Raw genomic sequence first — 8,916 nt, 5'->3', positions numbered from 1 at the left:
GATCAATTGAAAACAGCAACTCATCAACACGCCAGTTCTGTATAATCTGAAACTGCCAGTTTTGCGAATATTTGTCGGTCGTGAGAATTATGCTCTGTCCTTAAATAATTACACATGGAAAAATGCGTAGAACAGAACGGGAATTAGGTATGTATCGATACACATATATTAGCATGGAATATATTTATAATATTTCACGTGTAAACTAGGTTAAGAAACCTGTCATATCTACATTGTAGCAGCCCGATGTTTAATACTGGCTACTCGCAATATAACAAAAACCGCCAGAGAGAGTATTTTCCTATGCAGATGAAAACTGACAACTGAGTATTGTTTTCAGTCAGAGTAGCAAATGCTATAGCTAACATCTCAGAATCAACCTGCTTCAAGAGTATCTCCTTGAATTAATACTGAGTACTTTCGCCTGAAATCCTGTTTTTGCGTAAAAACTGGATTTGGGGGAATATCCGGTAATACTAGAACCTTTCTTTTTTGGCCTTACTTTAAAAAGTGTATCATGTTTTGAAATAAAACGCCAACAAGGTGTGCCAATCGCATTGCTTAATATGATAAAAATAAAAACGGAAGTTTTTGTCAGCATTTTGCTAGTTGCCACAGGAACTAATTATAATGCCTATCGAAAGTAAGGAACTATTAACTTTAAACAGACAAGAGAACAATTTAAACTAACTACTTCAGCATTTTTTGGTAATAATGCTGCCGAAAGTAGATTAGCATTGCCAACCCCGCCTTACTTTAACTGCAGCAAATTATTTATTTTACATGTTTCTCCACTCGCCGATGTGAAAAATGCAGAGGTTTCGTTACTTAATTACATAGTCGAGATCGACAAGAGCAAACACAGCGAAAGTGAGGAAGCTTTTTCCGAACGCCGGTCTCTCTTTAACAGTGTGTCAAATACAGGTACCCCGGAGAGCTCTAAGTTTATAGGAAACGGTTTGTAACAACAACGCTGCTTTATTTGCGAGAACAGTTGACCGTCACTTTACAGACAAGGAACGAAGCGCCGGGTCATCTTTTGTTTTGTGCCAAGTCCATCCGGAACGTTTATTCTGCTCTAAGATTCCGCCCCGGGAATATTGTTGCAAGAATTCCTGAGGTGAAACGTTCCTTTCACAGGGATACAAACATAAACGTTACAAAATTGCATCTTCCATGAGCTTAATTTAGTTGTGACCGATGCCATGATGCGTGAGATAGGGAATGAGAACTTTCCATAGGATGGGCTTGGAAAAGGTAATCCATATTATTGACTTGGGATGGGTCGCTCGAGATAATATTTGTTGATTAGCATGCCCATGAACCTTTAGTTTCAATTAGTTGTAATAATATTTATATTTTCAGTCAGTCCCATTATTTTGTTTCACATATAAAAAATAAACCATTATGCAATGATATCACTTTAATATTTTACAATTTGTCGATCAGCCATTACACAATAAGTGAACTTATTGTTTCCATACTCGATCAGATTGATTGTCTGAACATAGTTTTTGTACTTCCGAGATTAAATTTAAAAATGTGTTTGATATTGTTAATTCCTCTTATTCAGTTATTGCGATTGCATTCGACTACCAACAGCTGAACGGGATAAAATGTCATAAAGAATGAATAAAATCAATGTCTGAGTTGTATGGTTGAATGAAACCCTTAAATGAGTTTAAATCAATTTGCAACAGTTCTTTTTAGGGGAGGATTGACTATGAGAATGGAATAAAATAATCAAAACATAAAAGTCTAACATTTGTTAGTTTTGCAGTAAAAACATAGGTTTAATTTATCTTAAAATTGTATAAACCGTATTATAAGACTTTATTACTTTATTGCTTTATTTCAATGTCGATCATTTGTAGTGATGCACATTCTTGTTGGCAATTTATGACACTGCATTATATACTGAAATTATTCACCGACATGCAACTACAACTTCAATGAAGTAATTTAAAAAACTAAATATTTCTAGGCGAATGATGTAAAAATAAAGCATTGTCATATAAAATAAGGTAAAGCACTCTTAACTACCTAAGATAAGCATTCGTGTACTACAAGAGAATATGAGAAGACTCCGTCACGACAAACCAGCATTACTTATTGTATAACTTCATCATGCTAATCGTCACGGATATATGTTAATATGTTTAGCTTTGAACCCAGCACACGAAATTCAATTAATTATACCGTCTGGCGCCGAAAGAAAGTTAACTTACTTGACAAACAATTAATTTCTTGAGGGGAATATATATCAGGAATTAATTGGAAAAATTCCGTTTTTGTACTTTATAATGGAGTAGACTTTCATTTGTTTGGGGAACGTTAGTATATTGCAAAGTTCATGTATATATAGTGTGTTAAATGAGGACGCCAACCTCTTTGTTCTTGCTTTCTTGTGTTTTTTTAAAAAGTTTTCTTTTCACTACTGTAAATCATAATATTCAAAGCATCTATTTTCACTACAATATAAGTACATTTTTCATTTCAATGTGATCATTTTCACAAATAAAAGAAAATATGTTGGCATTCGTCTAAATTTCTGCATTCGTTTGGCGTACATACTGAAATGGTCTAAGAACGTGATACAAAAGTATACCTAAATTTGCAACATACATTTTGCTTATACGTAATTAACTCAATTATTGATATTAAGCTTAACATGCACACGTTAATAGCAATACTGTGTAAAGTTTAATGTACTGTAAAACCTCATTCGCTTGAACGAAGCGATATAATAAACAAACATGCAATACATACACGATCACCCAGTATTAAATTCAAATTTAACTATTTATTGCATGACGGTTTCCAGCCCATATACACATATGCATACACGCACGTATAGAGTGTTGACAAATAAGGCAAATATGACATGTTTTACAACAAATACGTAATTTGCATTTAGCAATAACAATGTTTACATGGATACTGCTAGTAGCTATTCACATACGTTTGTCTAATTTTAACAGCATATATAACAAGTACATGTACAATTTCTTAACAGTTGTCTCATTCTCAGATGCAGTAAGCAAAAGTAAACAAGGACTTGCACAATATTTATTGATGAATAATCTTCTCGCAAATCCTTATACAATGTACGATATATTTGACAACATAATGGAATAAATCCTTTACAAGGATATTACAATATAAACAAAATAACTAATCTCTAGCAATACCAGAATGTCGGCCTGTTTAAATGGCATTGTAATGCGAAGAGAATCCAAAATTAGCAATACATCCTCGAAACCTATACATAGTAATACAATGCCAATAATTATGTACTCTTAAAAATGATTAAATATAGTTCTGAAACACTGTTGTTGTATTTCAGGACAGTGGTCTAGAGTTTCAACAAACAGTGGATAATGTACACTGTATCAGAATAGGTTCAAAAACACAACTAAACATTTTTAGGGGTAGTGGAATGCAATTGCAATAATTAAGGTAGCCGTTAAAGCAGAAATCGGAATTGAGGGATGAAGGAAGATTAAAGGATATGAACATATGAAGAAGCTACATTTCTTTCAACATATACATTTGTTGCATTATTCGGAATTGTTGACGATGCCAATTAACTGTAGACATATCGAAATGTATGATCGTTCTCTTGGTTAACTAGTTTGTCTGCAAAAAAACTTAATTGGTGTATCCACATTATAAACTGGTTTGCATTGTGTAAGACAGTTTTTTTGTCATTATTGATATACTGAATATATCTGCATCCGAATTATACTTTCCAAAGCGACCGAGAAAATGATAAAGTAATATACTGAGTCTCATAGCATCGCATTACAGGGTTAACACTGATGTTCATCACAGAAGATCAAATCATCGACCAGTTCGAATCGAATCTTTAATTTATCGATTTGAAAGAAGAAACAAAATTTCGATTATTTTTAGCCCACGTTTTTCACGTGACGGTTTGCCTCCACCACATCCCGAGCAGGGGCGTGCCATATTGTTGATGCAACAAAATCGCTCTGTGTCTTCAGTCTGTTGTCTAGTCAAATTCAAATACCATTTTGCATGGATATAAAAGCAACATCTCTAAATTGCTTCGACCTATGAAGTTTAAAAATGACACGATTTGTAATAACGATTTTCTCTGCATCTTCTTAAACAATTAACAAGCGTTGTATGTATTTGTCTCTCAAAGGATATACATCAACCATTCACATAACGGTACAGCAAGTTAACGCAAAATGTATCTTAAAGAAAACTTACACTATTCTATGCTGCAATATATATTTGATAAAAGATTGCTCTGTTTGTTAAAATATTCTTGTATTGTGTTGTGTTTATTTTCATTGACCGTTTTATGTTTAACTTAAACTTCTTTAAACAGTAATACTAAAAACTGCACGGCTGAACGCCTTCACAAAACAATATGAATGTAACATTTTAATAAAACTGGTTGAAACAATACTAATCATTAGTGTACCAAATAAGTCCAAATAACTTATATTAATTTGCATAATACGGCGCGGGCATTTCAACTTCCACATATATTCCATTGCGTTTTGCAAATAACTGACTGTCACGCCAGCTTCATATATTTCTATTAGAACCAAACTTCAACTATTTTACTTTGAAGTGCCTTGTTGTGAAACACTTTTGTGCAAGAAATATAAACAACCACAATAAAAAGCATGTAAAAGCATATTGGACAACCAATGAAATACAAAGTCTCTTAACTACACAGTGATGGTCTTTAACAACTGTTACCATATACATGACCTTCAGAAATCTTAAGGAATGAAAGCTTCAAGACTTGTTTTGTTATTATATACGTTATGCTATTTTTGCCATGCTATGCTATGCAACACCCATTGTACACTATATTTTGCTACGTAATAAATCGTATTGCTGCAAATTTATCGCGTCGCCATGAAAACTCCAACCAAATTATTTGCAGGTAACACAATTAGTAATACTGTCCTGAGGCTACTTTGGCTCGGCCTCAGCTCTTTGCAATATATGATGAAAATGAATATAAAACGAAAATACGACCTTCATCTTATATATATATATATATATATGCAATGTTTGCTACGCTATGTTATGTTTTATTATAGCTGATATAAAGAAATTTTACAATGTGCATTACACATTGCTTTGTACATTCGCAAAAAACGGCACGCTTGATTTGTAACAATTCGTGATGCCAAGACAAAAAAAAACTTCAATTCCTTTTTCTTCAAATAATAAAAACAAAAGTAACGGACGAACGTGACGGATACAATGAAGACATATCAATCATAGATATGTTTTGCTACATTCCCCATTGGGACATGTTTTGCATCGATAGAACGGTAAGAGAGATTGCTAGGGTGTGTCAAGTGATTTGAACGAAGCTGATTTAAAAAAAAAAAATTTAGTCTTAAACCCTTTAATTTTGTCCATCCTCTCATCGGAGACTTAATCGAGTTGTTCTATTACATTCTGCATATTCCTGATGCATTTTATCTCAATCTCCTCCATTTAAAATAAAACGATTAGGGAAAACAATTGCTATAGTTGCTATTGTGTCTTAAACATATTGCAGTGTCACAAGCCTCGATTGGCTGTAAACCTTTCAGAAAATAGTGGAGGTATCCGCAGTGAGCGCGTCTTCTCTATTACAGTTGCCATGTTTATGCAGAATTACGGCTTAAGGGGGCTTAAATCATGAGTCAATGCTTTTATCGGGGTTACAAAATTATGAATTTTCAAATCGTCTGACAGATTTGTGTGCAATAAAAAAAAATATGCAGCATCTTTAAACAAGGATTTATCTACTTAGATAAATGTCTAATATTCAGAGTATACAGTGTAAACAAGTTAGTGGATTTCTGTAACATGAATTATTAACAACTTGGATAGCACATAATTATTCTGAAACAGTATGCTTTATATATTATTGAATTACTGGAGCTCGGCAATTTAGTAACTTTGATATCGCTAATTAAGTCTTATTTAGTAATCTTGCATCATCATTCTTTATGAAAACTCGTGTGTTTTCGGAATGTTTGATTGCATTTAATACTTAATATAATGGAACATTTTACTTTGTGACATCAACATTATTTTTGTCAACATATAGTGAAGTGTGAACAAACCTAGAAACGGTATTAAAATACCAGATGCCGTATGGGGTGATGGCATATAATGTTAACCCGGGAATGTGTATGTCTGCTGCGGCGTTAGCAACGAACACTAAAAACATAATGTTACTAAACCTCATGTGACATGCCAATGTTAAATTCCCGTTTATAAAAAAACAAATTAAACTTAAAGTATTTTACATACGTGTTTGAACAAACAGACACTAAAAAGCTATGTATACATAAATTAAAATTTAGCTTGATATATCTATTTATGTTCGTCACAGCCACCACTACGGTTAATATCACAGAGCGATTTAGTTCTTCTCGAAATGTTATTTGGCTACATTTCAAATCCCCGTGCAGTTTTACGGTCAAACCGTATTTACTAAAACAACAAGTTCTCTGTTTTTAGCGGAATAATAAGCTATGTTGGAAATACATTTAATATACTAACAGTGTACATAATGACCTCGTTCGAACGATGGCAAAAGCATTTGCTATCGAAAACAGAGACACAATAATGACAGCTTTACAACAGTTGTTGGCAGTATGAAAGACGGAAATATCGCTAACCCTGTAATTTCTAAGTCGTCTAACGAATCGTTTTACTGTCTAAAAATACATAAACGGCAGAAATATAGCAGGCGTCGCAGTAAAGTTAAAGTTTAATCGAAAGAATACCGACAATCCAAGTAGACAATGCTTCTCAACAGTCTTGTTTAAGTCATGGAAGTCAAATTGGAACAAATAAAGGGAATTAACAAAACAAACTAAAGGCTGCATTTAACTTATTTAGATTGATAATCAAGTTAAGGATAACGTCCAATGTTGTCCTCAAAATCTTTGTTAGATAACGCTCATACGTTCTGGGTCTGATAATTAAGGCAAGCACACATCAAGAGCTAAGTGTGTGCAGCAGAACTAATTAGAAAAATGTTATTTACCCATTATTTTTTTGATTTTCATTCTTTAATTATATGTGATAACAGATTTTAAATGAAACGACATGTTGTCGTAGTTTTTTAAAAGAAACGCGTATAATAATATGCGAACGTAACGTCATTTCGAAAATTGCATTGTTCGTTATGTGTCCAAGCACTGACGTTTGATTTGGAATTGAAAGCGGGCTAAATAAAAAAAATAAAAATAATAAAAATGTTTGAAACAATTGAATATCATTTTTTTTTATTTCACTGGTAGATATCTATAGACTATCGGAGTGCATACAATAATAATGCTTTATCCTCTATTATTAACTATCCGCGTTAGAGAATGCAGTTTATTGATCTGAGCTACTCTGAAGGTATTGTACTAGTGTAAAATTTATTCTATAAAGTCGCTGCAGGCTGCAGCATGCCCGGTCCGTGCTATAGGCATCAAGTTATCGTTACTACCTTGCAAAAATTGACATAGGAGCGTTCTGGCGTTTCGTTGTAAGAGGCGCTCGGCATGGGATTTGCAACTATTAATGCACACAATTGTGTACCGTTCGAAATCCTTCAGTACACTTTTCTTTCCAAGAATGAGCACCTTATATAGCAGAGCTCTGAAACTGATTTTAGTATACACTGTGTTTGGTATTTAGACGATTTGCGCTTGTCACGTGTACCGCACACGTCACTTCTTGTCCGAGAGTGACGACTAGATATGTTGTTATGACAAACATGCTTGGGTCGCTGAGCCATGATGACAGTATGATGCTATGGTAACTACTAACATTTTTTTCTGCTGAACCAGTGGATCCATGCGCCTTTGTTGTCGAAGTATGTGACTGTTTGTCTGTTTTTGCCGCCCGCAGCGTCTGTTTACTGTGTTGCTTCTAAATTCCTACCAATTTTGTCATGTCCGGAAAATCGTAAAATAATTAAATTTATTACTCATTTCGCAAATCTATTACTTATTCATTGGAGAAATAATTCGACGCTTAACGGAAAGGTGTTATTTTGTCTCAGTTGTAAAGAACTTTCTTATTTTCAAAGACTTTAATTACAATTATAATTATATCCTGTCTAAACTACGTGATTTACATCTTCAAGGTGTCTTCGGAAGGCTTCTGGAATTTAACCGTTAACATATGTATTAACAATTGTGTCAGTTGTACAAAACGCTGTCAGTATAAATCCCTCAATATTTGTATTTACTGCCTATTTACAAATGGACTTTTGTGGCCTTGCATAATCTAAAAAAGCCAATTCAACACCATAGAAAAGAGAACTATTTAAAGTCTTAAACCAACTATGATAATGGGACGTTGGCTAAAATACAGTTTTTGAGACGCAGTTTTTGATAGAACAATAATGTTTCAAATTAAAATCAAAATGCTTACCTGTTTTGACGAGAAATAAAGTGCATATCATTGATTTTCTGTATCTTTAACGATAATCAAAGCAGTCATGTAAACGTTTTATCCCTTTCCTTCGTCATTTCCTGTGAGCCAAATAGTCAAAGGATTTATACTTATTTGCAACGTTTTAAGTAAAAAAAAACACATTTGAAAATATATAGACAAATTAATATAAGTTGGTTCCAAAAGTAGTTGCATACGAACGCAGGATGATACAAAATTAGTTATACATGCAGGTGCCGAAATGTTACAAGTGTCGATATTTAGCTTTGAATGCAGATACAGTCAATTCAGTTATGCTTAATGTCTTCGTAATGTAGCTAAACTTCTAAATACTTCGAAGCATGAGGCAAAGAAGAGGATTAACCCTAAGCCCAAAAATTAAAATGCTTTATTGAAAATATTTCCGTTAACCGCTCACTCAGTATTGTGGAAGGCCTTAAATGGAGCCGGGACCAACACTTCTAAGAG

Source organism: Mya arenaria, chromosome 9 (genome assembly GCF_026914265.1).
Source record: "Mya arenaria isolate MELC-2E11 chromosome 9, ASM2691426v1".
Taxonomy (NCBI): Eukaryota; Metazoa; Mollusca; class Bivalvia; order Myida; family Myidae; genus Mya; species Mya arenaria.
Note: the sequence above shows the minus strand (reverse complement) of the source record.